This window comes from Amblyraja radiata, chromosome 13, assembly GCF_010909765.2.
Source record: "Amblyraja radiata isolate CabotCenter1 chromosome 13, sAmbRad1.1.pri, whole genome shotgun sequence".
Lineage (NCBI taxonomy): Eukaryota > Metazoa > Chordata > Chondrichthyes > Rajiformes > Rajidae > Amblyraja > Amblyraja radiata.
This window is the reverse complement of record NC_045968.1, coordinates 3,925,507-3,937,665: the sequence shown is the minus strand read 5'-3', so window position 1 is coordinate 3,937,665 and position 12,159 is coordinate 3,925,507. Positions and strand designations below refer to the sequence as shown.

The window sequence follows — 12,159 nt, the reverse complement described above, 5'->3', positions numbered from 1 at the left end:
TGCATTATTACTACGAACAGACGCTAAACTGCATTTTGTTGTACCCATACTTGTATCTGTGCAATGACAATAAAGTTGAATTGAATTGAAGAAATAAATTAGAAAAGCTAAAAGAAGATATGAGGTTGCTTTGGCAAGTGAGGTGAAAGTAAATCCAAAGGGTTTCTACAGCTATATTAATAGCAAAAGGATAACGAGGGATAAAATTGGTCCATTAGAGAGACAGAGTGGACAGCTATCTGCAGAGCCAAAAGAGATGGGGGAGATATTGAACAATTTCTTTTCTTCGGTATTCACCAAGGAGAAGGATATTGAATTATGAGAGGTAAGGGAAACAAGTAGAGTAGCTATGGATACTATGAGTTTCAAAGAAAAAGAAGTACTGACACTTTTGAAAAATATAAAAGTGGATAAGTCTCCAGGTCCTGACAGGATATTCCCTAGGACATTGAGGGAAGTTAGTGTAGAAATAGCAGGGGCTATGACAGAAATATTTCAAATGTCATTAGAAACGGGAATAGTGCCCGAGGATTGGCGTACTGCGCATGTTGTTCCATTGTTTAAAAAGGGTTCTAAGAGTAAACCTAGCAAATATAGACCTGTTAGTTTGACTTCAGTGGTGGGCAAATTAATGGAAAAGATACTAAGAGATAATATATATAAGCATCTGGATAAACATGGTCTGATTAGGAACAGTCAACATGGATTTGTGCCTGGAAGGTCATGTTTGACTAATCTTCTTGAATTTTTTGAAGAGGTTACTAGGGAAATTGATGAGGGTAAAGCAGTGGATGTTGTCTATATGGACTTTAGTAATGCCTTTGACAAGGTTCCTCATGGAAGGTTGGTTAAGAAGGTTCAATTGTTGGGTATAAATGCAGGAGTAGCAAGATGGATTCAACAGTGGCTGAATGGGAGACGCCAGAGAGTAATGGTGGATGGCTGTTTGTCAGGTTGGAGGCAGGTGACTAGTGGGGTGCCTCAGGGATCTGTGTTGGGTCCACTGTTGTTTGTCATGTACATCAATGATCTGGATGAAGGTGTGGTAAATTGGATTAGTAAGTATGCAGATGATACTAAGATAGGTGGTTTTGTGGATAATGAAGTAGATTTCCAAAGTCTACAGAGAGATTTAAGCCATTTGGAAGAATGGGCTGAAAGATGACAGATGGAGTTTAATGCTGATAAGTGTGAGGTGCTACATCTTGGCAGGACAAATCAAAATAGGACGTACATGGTAAATGGTAGCGAATTGAGGAATGCAGTTGAACAGAGGGATCTAGGAATAACTGTGCATAGTTCCCTGAAGGTGGAATCTCATGTAGATAGGGTGGTAAAGAAAGCTTTTGGTATGCTAGCTTTATAAATCAGAGCATTGAGTATAGAAGTTGGGATGTAATGTTGAAATTGTACAAGGTATTGGTGAGACCAATTCTGGAGTATGGTGTACAATTTTGGTCGCCCAATTATAGGAAGGATGTCAACAAAATAGAGAAAGTGCAGAGGAGATTTACTAGAATGTTGCCTGGGTTTCAGCAACTAAGTTACAGAGAAAGGTTGAATAAGTTAGGTCTTTATTCTCTGGAGCGCAGAAGGTTAAAGGGGGACTTGATAGAGGTCTTTAAAATGATGAGAGGGATAGACAGAGTTGACGTGGACAAGCTTTTCCCATTGAGAGTAGGGAAGTTTCAAACAAGAGGACATGATTTAAGAATTATGGGACAGAAGTTTAGGGGTAACATGAGGGGGAACTTCTTTACTCAGAGAGTGGTAGCTGTGTGGAATGAGCTTCCAGTGGAAGTGGTGGAGGCAGGTTCGATTTTATCATTTAAAAATTAATTGGATAGGTATATGGATGGGAAGGGAATGGAGGGTTATGGTCTGAGTGCGGGTAGATGGGACTAGGGGAAAATAATTGTTCAGCACGGACTTGTAGGGCCGAGATGGCCTGTTTCCATGCTGTAATTGTTTTATGGTTACTATTCAAATTCTTCTCCTATCTCCCACAAATCCACACACTTTCAACCAGCAGTTTCCACAATCCTCAGTCATCTAAGATCAAGGTGCTCCAGGGAACAAGCAAACAGAGTTGAGCACAATCAAACACTTTCCCGCTGCCTGTTTCCTATACCTAGAGAACCCTCAATCGATACACATGAAAATGAGCTCCAAACACGCAAGCAACACGCAAGTACACAAACAAGAAATCACACCACTTATTATTATCATGCACAACCACACTCCTACATAAACCACAATCATTCATCTAATATCGCATTCAGTAGCTGTACAGTTCCAAAAGCAAATCACAATACTTCAATCCCGCGTCACGCTGCTATCAACCAGTGAACCTCTCCAGCCAATACCGAAGACTTTCCCCTTCCTAGGGTACTCTTTGCTGACGGGTACTACTTATAATTAGCTACTTTTCACCTTCAGATACTTTTCCTCTCTCTATATGCAGCCTCAGACTTCTATTGGGGGACCCTTCCCTCCACTCTAAGTTCTCAGGCTACGGGGTACTTTTTACCGTCCAGTTACTTTTCACTAAAAAAATCAGTTTCCCTTCTCTCAGTTACTCTTCGCTATCAGGTACTAATCAACAATCGATCAGTCGGGGTACGAACTCCTGGTTGATCAGCCACGATTCGGACTCCAATTACAATAGCAGTCTTAATCAACTATTTATCTCTACAGCCGATTCAAACCAATATCACAACAGTGTATCTAACATTCAAAATTTAAATCAAAAACAATACTCAGTACACAGTAAATACAATGCAATACCGGCAATCTTAATACACTATAACTATTACTTCAAGTTTTATCATGCCCAGGTTAATCCGGAGAGAAATCTATACATTTTAAATTGAAATCGATTCACACTTTTAAATATGCTTTTGTAAGGTATATTTACAAATTTTAATTATTAACAAGTCTTTACGTGGTATTTGTACACAAGTTAACTTGGAAAGAAAGATATATACACTTGGAATTAACCAGCACCTCAATTTGAGATATTGAATATTATTGAATTTGAATCGGAGAATTTTTAGTTCATTAGTCTTTATCCAATTGAAATTTTGACGCGTTCAAATTCAAAATTTGTACGTAAAGTCTCTAGGGATATGAAATTTTCAGTATGATTAAAGTATTTTTTGACCAGTTTATACTTTAACCACTGAGTTCCCAATACCTTTCGAGACTCCTTCCTCCGTTTTACAGGGATCCAGATATCTCACACAGGTGGGGATTTTAACCCACCTAGGTCCACCCTTGCAAGGGATTTCCCTTCTTACCTGCTAAGTATTGGGTATCAGTGCGTAACCTCTTTACGATGGCAGTCGATACCGATTTTCAGAGCGCGACTTTCTAATCCGCACCCCCAGCGACGCTGTACTTTGCCGCCTAGCACTGCTTAAACCCACCTCGGCACCAAATCCCCCCACAACCCCCCCCCCCCCTGTCCCATATCAACTCCTGTTTGTCAGCTATAAAAACCTGGATGCAACATAACTTCCTCAAACTCAACAGCGATAAGACAGAATTCCTCCTCATAGGCTCCAAAGCCACACTCAGCAAAATCAATAACCCCACTCTCACCATCGACGGCACCACTGTCTCCCCATCTCCCAAGGCCCGCAACATTGGCGTGATCTTTGATTCCACCCTCTCCCTTGAGCCTCACATCCGCCATGTCATTAAAACCTCCTTCTTTCATCTCCGCAACATCGCCAAACTCAGACCCTCTCTCACACCTCCCGCAGCTGAAAGACTCATCCATGCCTTCATCTCCTCCCGACTGGACTATTGCAACTCACTTCTCCTTGGCATCAGCTCCACCTACATCAACCGACTCCAACTGGTCCAGAACGCAGCCGCCCGACTCATCACCCACACCAAATCCTGGCATCACATCACTCCAGTCCTCAAACAACTTCACTGGCTTCCCATCTCCCACCGGATCACCTACAAAATCCTGATCCTCACCTACAAAGCCCTCCACCATCTGGCCCCCCCATATCTCACTGACCTCCTCTCCCCCTACCAACCCTCACGGTCCCTCAGATCCACATCAGCCGGTCTCCTCTCCATCCACAAGTCCAACCTCCGCAGTTTTGGGGACAGAGCCTTCTCCAGGGCAGCTCCCAGGCTCTGGAACTCCCTCCCCCAACTGATCCGCAATTCCGTGTCCCTCACCATCTTCCAGTCCCGCCTCAAGACCCATCTCTTCACCTCTGCCTATCCTTAGCCCCACGTCCCCCTCCATTTTCATCTGTGCACTAATTGCCTCATATTGTGTTTTGAATTGTATTCTGTCTATACTTTGTGTACTAGTCATGTCTCTACTATTTATTTCATTCCCCTTACATGTTTTTCCTCTACCTGCTAAATTTTTGTAAGGTGTCCTTGAGACTCTTGAAAGGAGCCCATAAATAAAATGTATTATTATTATTATTATTAATAAAATTACAGCTACAAACAATCTGCTGGAGGAACGCAGCAGGTTGAGCAGTGTCTTTGGAGGAAGGGAGGTGAATAATTTGTCGACAGTTCAGGTGGAAACTCTTCATCAATCAATTGAGAATGAAACGGGGAGATGCGAGTATACAGAGATTAAGAAGGAACTGCAGATGCTGGAAAATCGAAGGTACACAGACTGAAGAAGGATTTTGGCCCGAAACATTGCCTATTTTGTTCGCTCCATAGATGCTGCTGCACCCGCTGAGTTTCTCCAGCATTTTTGTGTACCTTCCAGTATAAAGAGACTTGGATAAAGGGAATACAAGTTAGCTTGATTTACTTGATTAAGGGCGGAACGATGGCGCAACGGTGGAGCTGCTGCCTCACAGCGCCAGAGGCACGGGTTCGATCCCGACGAAGGGTGTTGTCTATACAGAGTTTGCATGTTTTCCCCGGTTGCTCTGGTTTCCTCCCACACTCCAAAGACGTACAGGTTTGCAGGTTAATTTGGCTTCGGTAAAAATTGTAAATTGTCCCCAGTCTACAGGACTTTACAATACAATTCAATTTATTGTCATTTGGACCCCTTGAGGTCCAAACGAAATGTCGTTTCTGCAGCCATACATTACAAAACAAAAAGACCCGAGACACAACACAGTTTACACAAACATCCATCACATCGTTGTGATGGGAGGCAAAAAAAACTTATCTCACCACTGCACTCTCCCCCCCATGTCAGAGTCAGAGTCAAAGTCAAAGCCCCCGGCTGGCGATGGCGATTGTCCCGCGGCCATTAAAGCCACGCCGGGTGATGCAAGGTCGCGCACCGGGTCTTGGTGTTAGAGCCCCCGGCGTGCGCCCGCAGAGTCCCGCGGCCATTCCAAGCCGCGCGGGGCGGTGATGTAAGGCCCCGCTCAGGTAATCTTCAACCCCGCAACTCGGGCGGGAGAAGTCGCCGTTGCGGAAGCCCCGAAAAGCGGTCACCCAGCAGGAACCCGCGAGCTCCCGGTGCCGCCGTCCGCCAAACCCGCAGTTGCAGCCTCCGAATCTCCGGAGGTCGGGTGGCAGCAGCGTCCACCACAGCTCCACCCGCTCCGGACTCGGCCAGCCCCGTGACGGTGAGTAGTCGGCAGCTCCGCAGCTGGAACCCCAGGTCGTTCCTGTTGGAGGCCGCTCCACGTTGCAGCCCCAACGACAACGGAGACCCGACAAAGAAAAGGTCGGGTCTCCCGTGCAGGGGAAAGATTTTAAAGTTACCCCCTCCCCCCCACACCACCCCCACCCCCCCACACACACATACCCCAACAAAAAAAATAACAAAAACTACATAAAAACGAGACAAAAAATAATAAAACACAGACGGACTGCAGAGGTCGCTGCTGACGAGAGTCGGGCCGCCCACCGAATTACTAGTGTATGGTTGATCACTGGTCGGCACGGACCCAATGGGCCTGTTTCCGCGCTGTATTTCTAAACTAAAGTAAACTGCTGAGAATGAAACTGCAACAGAGCTGAGAACAAAATGTACATATCATTTTCTGGGTCAAGCAAAATATTCCAGCCATTTGCATTAAATATTGATGGCAGCAACAGGATTACTGCAAGAATATCAAGCAGACTTGCAGAGTTGCAGTGTATGAATTTCATGCTTTTAAGTTTCATTCCTTAGATTATGTTGTTTAGTATTTCACAATCCTTGAACAAAAAGCGAACTGCTGGAGGGACTCAGCAGGTCAAGCAGCATCTGTGGAGGGAGATGGACAGACATTGTTTTGGTCGAGACCCTTCTTCAGATTGTCATCAGAAGGGTCCGGACCTGAATGCTGCCTGACCCACTGAGTTCCTCTCGCACTTTATTTTCTCCTTAAGATTCCAGCATCTGCAGTCTCTTGTGCCTTAACTAACAAAGTAAGTTGCAGATTATGATTTTCATGCTTTTAAGTTTCCATCACTAGACTATGTTGTATCGCATTTAGCAATTTGTCCTGGCTGTGACAATTTCACCGTAGACATTATTGGCACTGATATAGAAACTGGGAATTAATAGGGATTACCTAGTGGTGGTACTCATGTCCATTCTAATGAAGGACTGTCATATGCTGAGAGAATGGAGCAGCTGGGCTTGTACACTCTAAAGTTTAGAAGGATGAGAGGGTATCTCATTGAAACATATACGATTGTTAAGGGCTTGGACACGCTAGAGGCAGGAAACGTGTTCCCGATATTGGGGGAGTCCAGAACCAGTGGCCACAGTTTAAGAATAAGGAGTAAGCCATTTAGAACGGAGACGAGGAAACACTTTTTCTCACAGAGAGTGGTGAGTCTGTGGAATTTTCGGCCTCAGAGGGCATTGGCGGCAGGTTCTCTGGATGCTTTCAAGAGAGATAGGGCTCTTAAAAATAGCGGTCAGGGGATATGGGGAGAAGGCAGGAACGGGGTACTGATTGGGGATGATCAGCCATGATCACATTGAATGGCGGTGCTGGCTCGAAGGGCCAAATGGCCTAGTACTGCACCTATTATCTATTGATGTCCATTCCAATGAAGGCTGGTTATGATGTAAATCAACTCCTACCTCAGTAAAGACCAAGACCAACTTCAATTTGTCCACTGCCACAACAGATGGGCAGTGGACACGGCACACTGACATTCAACTCTGCGCTGGACCACTTGGGTTATGACAGAAAAAAATGAAATTGTTTTAAAATTCTGAGTACCCCTGAATATTACATGAGATTTTGCTGTAAATTGCTTTGACAGTTATCATATGGTTTTTGCCATGCATTTGCCCACTCACCCAGCCTATCCAAGTCACCTTGCAGCCTCCTAGCATCCTCCTCACAGCTAACACTGCCCCCCAGCTTCGTGTCATCCGCAAACTTGGAGATGTTGCATTCAATTATCTCGTCCAAATAATTAATACATATTGTAAATAGCTGGGGTCCCAGCACTGAGCCTTGCGGTACCCCACTAGTCACTGCCTGCCATTGTGAAAAGGACTCTTTTACTCCTACTCTTTGCTTCCTGTCTTCCTCTTTGGCTGGCAGACAGGAATCAAAGAGTAGGAGTAAACGGGTCCTTTTCACAATGGCAGGCAGTGGCTAGTGGGGTACCGCAAGGCTCAGTGCTGGTGCAGCAGGCAGTGAAGAAAGCGAATGGTATGTTAGCATTCATAGCAAAAGGATTTGAGTATAGGAGCAGGGAGGTTCTACTGCAGTTGTACAAGGTCTTGGTGAGACCACATCTGGAGTATTGCGTACAGTTTCGGTCTCCTAATCTGAGGAAAGACATTTTTGCCATAGAGGGAGTACGGAGAAGGTTCACCAGACTGATTCCTGGGATGTCAGGACTTTCATATGAAGAAAGACTGGATAAACTCGGCTTGTACTCGCTAGAATTTGGAAGATTGAGGGGGGATCTTATAGAAACTTACAAAATTCTTAAGGGGTTGGACAGGCTAGATGCAGGAAGATTGTTCCCGATGTTGGGGAAGTCCAGAACAAGGGGACACAGTTTAAGGATAAGGGGGAAATCTTTTAGGACCGAGATGAGGAAAGCTTTTTTCACACAGTGGTGAATCTCTGGAATTCTCTGCCACAGAAGGTAGTTGAGGCCAGTTCATTGGCTATATTTAAGAGGGAGTTAGATGTGGCCCTTGTATCTAAAGGGATCAGGGCGTATGGAGAGAAGGCAGGTACAGGATACGGAGTTGGATGATCAGCCATGATCATATTGAATGGTGGTGCAGGCTCGAAGGGCCGAATGGCCTACTCCTGCACCTATTTTCTATGTTTCTATGTTTGTGTACATATAATGTTGTTGATTTTAACTATTCATCGTCATTTGCCTGTGATGCCCTAGTACAGTTCCCCAAAAAACATTTATTTATCATATTCAAAAATTAGTGTATATTTATTTTACTTCCATCTTTTGCCTTTGACCACATAGCCAATGACCACATCAAATGACCCCCTCCTGCTTTTATCTTTGTTCGTCGTATCTTCTGCAAAATGTAGGGTATGTAGATACAAGGAACGGCAGATGCTGGTTTAGAAAAAAAAAGTACAAAGTGCTGGAATAACTCAGCGGGTCAGGCAGCATCTCTGGAGAACATGGATAAGTGACTTCACCTATCAATGTTCTCCAGAGATGCTACCTGACCCGCTGAGTTACTCCAGCATTTTGTGCCTTTTCAAATGTAGGATAACCAGAGAGTCAATATCCACAGACATTCCCTTATCCATCACAGTGACCATCTCAAAACATTAAACTGGCTTAAACTCACATGAACAACCCATTGCAAGTCAAAAATAAATTATGTTCAACTCTTTCTTGTCCAAGAGCTCAGTAATTCAGTGAGTAATCAATGATTCCTGTAACTTCCTCACAATCAAAGCTAAATTAACAGAGCAACATTTACTTGTTTTTCTTTCCATTCTGTGTAAGTAATAGTATGTTCCAATCCAAAGCACAATTCACAATCTTGGCGACTTCTAAAATGTATTTATAGCAAAATAATCAACAGGTCCTTCAAGTATACCTATCTTAAGTTCCATTCATTTTTTACCTTGACAATCTAAATATTAAATCTACTTGATCTTCCTTTTACTTATTTTTTTGGCCCACTTTTACTGCTGGTATCTTGTCTCCTTTCTTCACAATGAAATGAAAATGAATTAATAATAATAAATGTCAATTATTCTTCTGAACATTGACATCTAATATTTATCTTTAATAGGTCCACATTTCGATTTACCCAAGTCACCACACTCAAATATAAGGCTAGTTTTGTCCCCAGTTCTTATCCTTCTTTCAATGTCTAAATATAAAATGCAGTAAAAATACTTCTGTGTTCTTCACGCCAGCAACTATTCAAGTGATAAATATTAGATCTCTTTGCAGCTGTCTGACCCTATGGTCTTTTTGACTTATGTTGGTCAGACAATGGCAAGGTTGGTCTGAATAGTTTGTTGTAATTAGAAATATTAAAAACAGATTCATGGTTGAGGAGGTCTTAGAACTGTGTCGTCTAGTGGGCATTGACGGCCTTCCTAGTCTTGGATACAGACGGATATGGATTAGGATTAGGGTTATAGAGATAGAAACATAGAAATTAGCTGCAGGAGTAGGCCATTCGGCCCTTCGAGCCTGCACCGCCATTCAATATGATCATGGCTGATCATCCAACTCAGTATCCCGTACCTGCCTTCTCTCCATACCCTCTGATCCCCTTAGCCACAAGGGCCACATCTAACTCCCTCTTAAATATAGCCAATGAACTGGCCTCGACTACCCTCTGTGGCAGAGAGTTCCAGAGATTCACCACTCTCTGTGTGAAAAAAGTTCTTCTCATCTCGGTTTTAAAGGATTTCCCCCTTATCCTTAAGCTGTGACCCCTTGTCCTGGACTTCCCCAACATCGGGAGCAATCTTCCTGCATCTAGCCTGTCCAACCCCTTAAGAATTTTGTAAGTTTCTATAAGATCCCCTCTCAATCTCCTAAATTCTAGAGAGTATAAACCAAGTCTATCCAGTCTTTCTTCATAAGACAGTCCTGACATCCCAGGAATCAGTCTGGTGAACCTTCTCTGCACTCCCTCTATGGCAATAATGTCCTTCCTCAGATTTGGAGGCCAAAACTGTACGCAATACTCCAGGTGTGGTCTCACCAAGACCCTGTACAACTGCAGTAGAACCTCCCTGCTCCTATACTCAAATCCTTTTGCTATGAAAGCTAACATACCATTCGCTTTCTTCACTGCCTGCTGCACCTGCATGCCTACTTTCAATGACTGGTGTACCATGACACCCAGGTCTCGCTGCATCTCCCCTTTTCCTAGTCGGCCACCATTTAGATAATAGTCTGCTTTCCTGTTTTTGCCACCAAAATGGATAACCTCACATTTATCCACATTATACTGCATCAGCCAAACATTTGCCCACTCACCCAGCCTATCCAAGTCACCTTGCAGTCTCCTAGCATCCTCCTCACATCTAACACTGCCCCCCAGCTTAGTGTCATCCGCAAACTTGGAGATATTGCCTTCAATTCCCTCATCCAGATCATTAATATATATTGTAAATAGCTGGGATCCCAGCACTGAGCCTTGCGGTACCCCACTAGTCACTGCCTGCCATTGTGAAAAGGACCCGTTTACTCCTACTCTTTGCTTCCTGTTTGCCAGCCAGTTCTCTATCCACATCAATACTGAACCCCCAATGCCGTGTGCTTTAAGTTTGTATACTAATCTCTTATGTGGGACCTTGTCGAAAGCCTTCTGGAAGTCCAGATACACCACATCCACTGGTTCTCCCCTATCCACGCTACTACATTATACAGTAGGTTTGGTTGAGACCAGTCCAGCAGTCTTTTCAGATGGCATGTGTGATCAGAGCATTTTTATGACCTGTCCCTCAGACATTGATATAACCCAACATGTGCTGATACCAGAATGGGGATGTTACCACGGCATTTTGTTAGTAATTTTGACAAAACAAGGCATGTTCCAGGCATTTTTCAGGAAGAGTACAGCCTTAGCACTAGCTTTTACTATGCACACCCAGCACACCACCCACCATTTGTCAATCACACCTTGTAAGGGGGTTGTACCTTTACCACACTTATGTTGAAGTCACCAGGAGGATGTCCAGTTTGTTTTCAAGGTCAAGGTTGAATTCTTCATTGGCCTTATCCTCATTTTCAGAGTTGGAATAGCTTGATCCTGAGGGTCAGTGTGAAATTCCTGCTGGTTAATCAAGAATTGGCATGGACTTTGTGTTAAAGCAGGAAAAGTATTCGGTGCAGGGCAAACATCTTTAAATTGTCCTTGGAGACATATAGCAAAGGGATATTTTTGTCATTGTCTGCATTTGTCATTAGTTCTTTCTAATAGATTATTTATATATATATATATATATATATATATATTATATATATATATAATATAGCTCTCTATATATACATATATGTAGTAAAAATATATTTTGCCCATTGTCCATATTTGTCATTGGTTCTTTCTCAGTCCAATTTAAATCCTCATCATGGTGTTTTTGATGGGCAAGTTTGTTTAGCTTCATGATGTAAGTCTGTTAACCAGATTTTAAATACATTTCAGGCATTTTCAACAGACCGGAGCTGTTGAATGTTCTAATTCCTGCCCGTGCACCTACACATATCCTGGCCTTGCAGATTGGAAGCCCTGAGTCGAGTACTGGAGGGTAAATACCAAAGATCACAGAAGGCTCCAGTATCTTCGGTAAAGGAGTATGATCTTTGGTGTAGTGTTTCTGCTGTTACTTTCCTCGCGATATTGTAGTCGTCTCTCCCCACGCGTTGCCGGCATGAGCAATTGTAAAATTTCAACATTGCGCCGAGGAAAGCAGCGTGACTGCACTGCATTCGAGCAGGGTGGATGCAGCCGGCGCGATTGGGCGAAAGGGGGGGGAGAGGTGGGGTCAAAGCTGGTGCTGGTGTGCTGGCGGTCGGGGCAGAGGAGTTATTAAAAAAAAGCAAAGGACAGGACAGGACTGGACTGGCATCCTCCCCTTCTTGTGCGGGGGGGAGATTGATAGTAGTAGTTGTTGTAGTTGTAGTAGTTGTAGTTGATCGCGGCGGAGTTAGTGCCCGCGTGATTCAGTGGAGCTGCTCGAGGTCTCCCGGTCACTGGTGGCGCGAGCAGCAGCGGCTCGAGCATCG

At 43.9% G+C, this 12,159-nt stretch overlaps 1 long non-coding RNA gene across 1 annotated transcript in view; it reads right to left on the bottom strand.

Annotated features, from left to right (window-relative positions):
• LOC116979554 overlaps window positions 1–11,353 on the bottom strand; it is a 45,429-nt gene extending 34,076 nt beyond the window's left edge. Inside the window, exon 1 of the long non-coding RNA XR_004413742.1 lies at window positions 11,074–11,353. This is a non-coding gene — a long non-coding RNA (uncharacterized LOC116979554). The remainder of the gene's footprint in view (window positions 1–11,073) is intronic.
• Window positions 11,354–12,159: the final 806 nt, after the last annotated feature.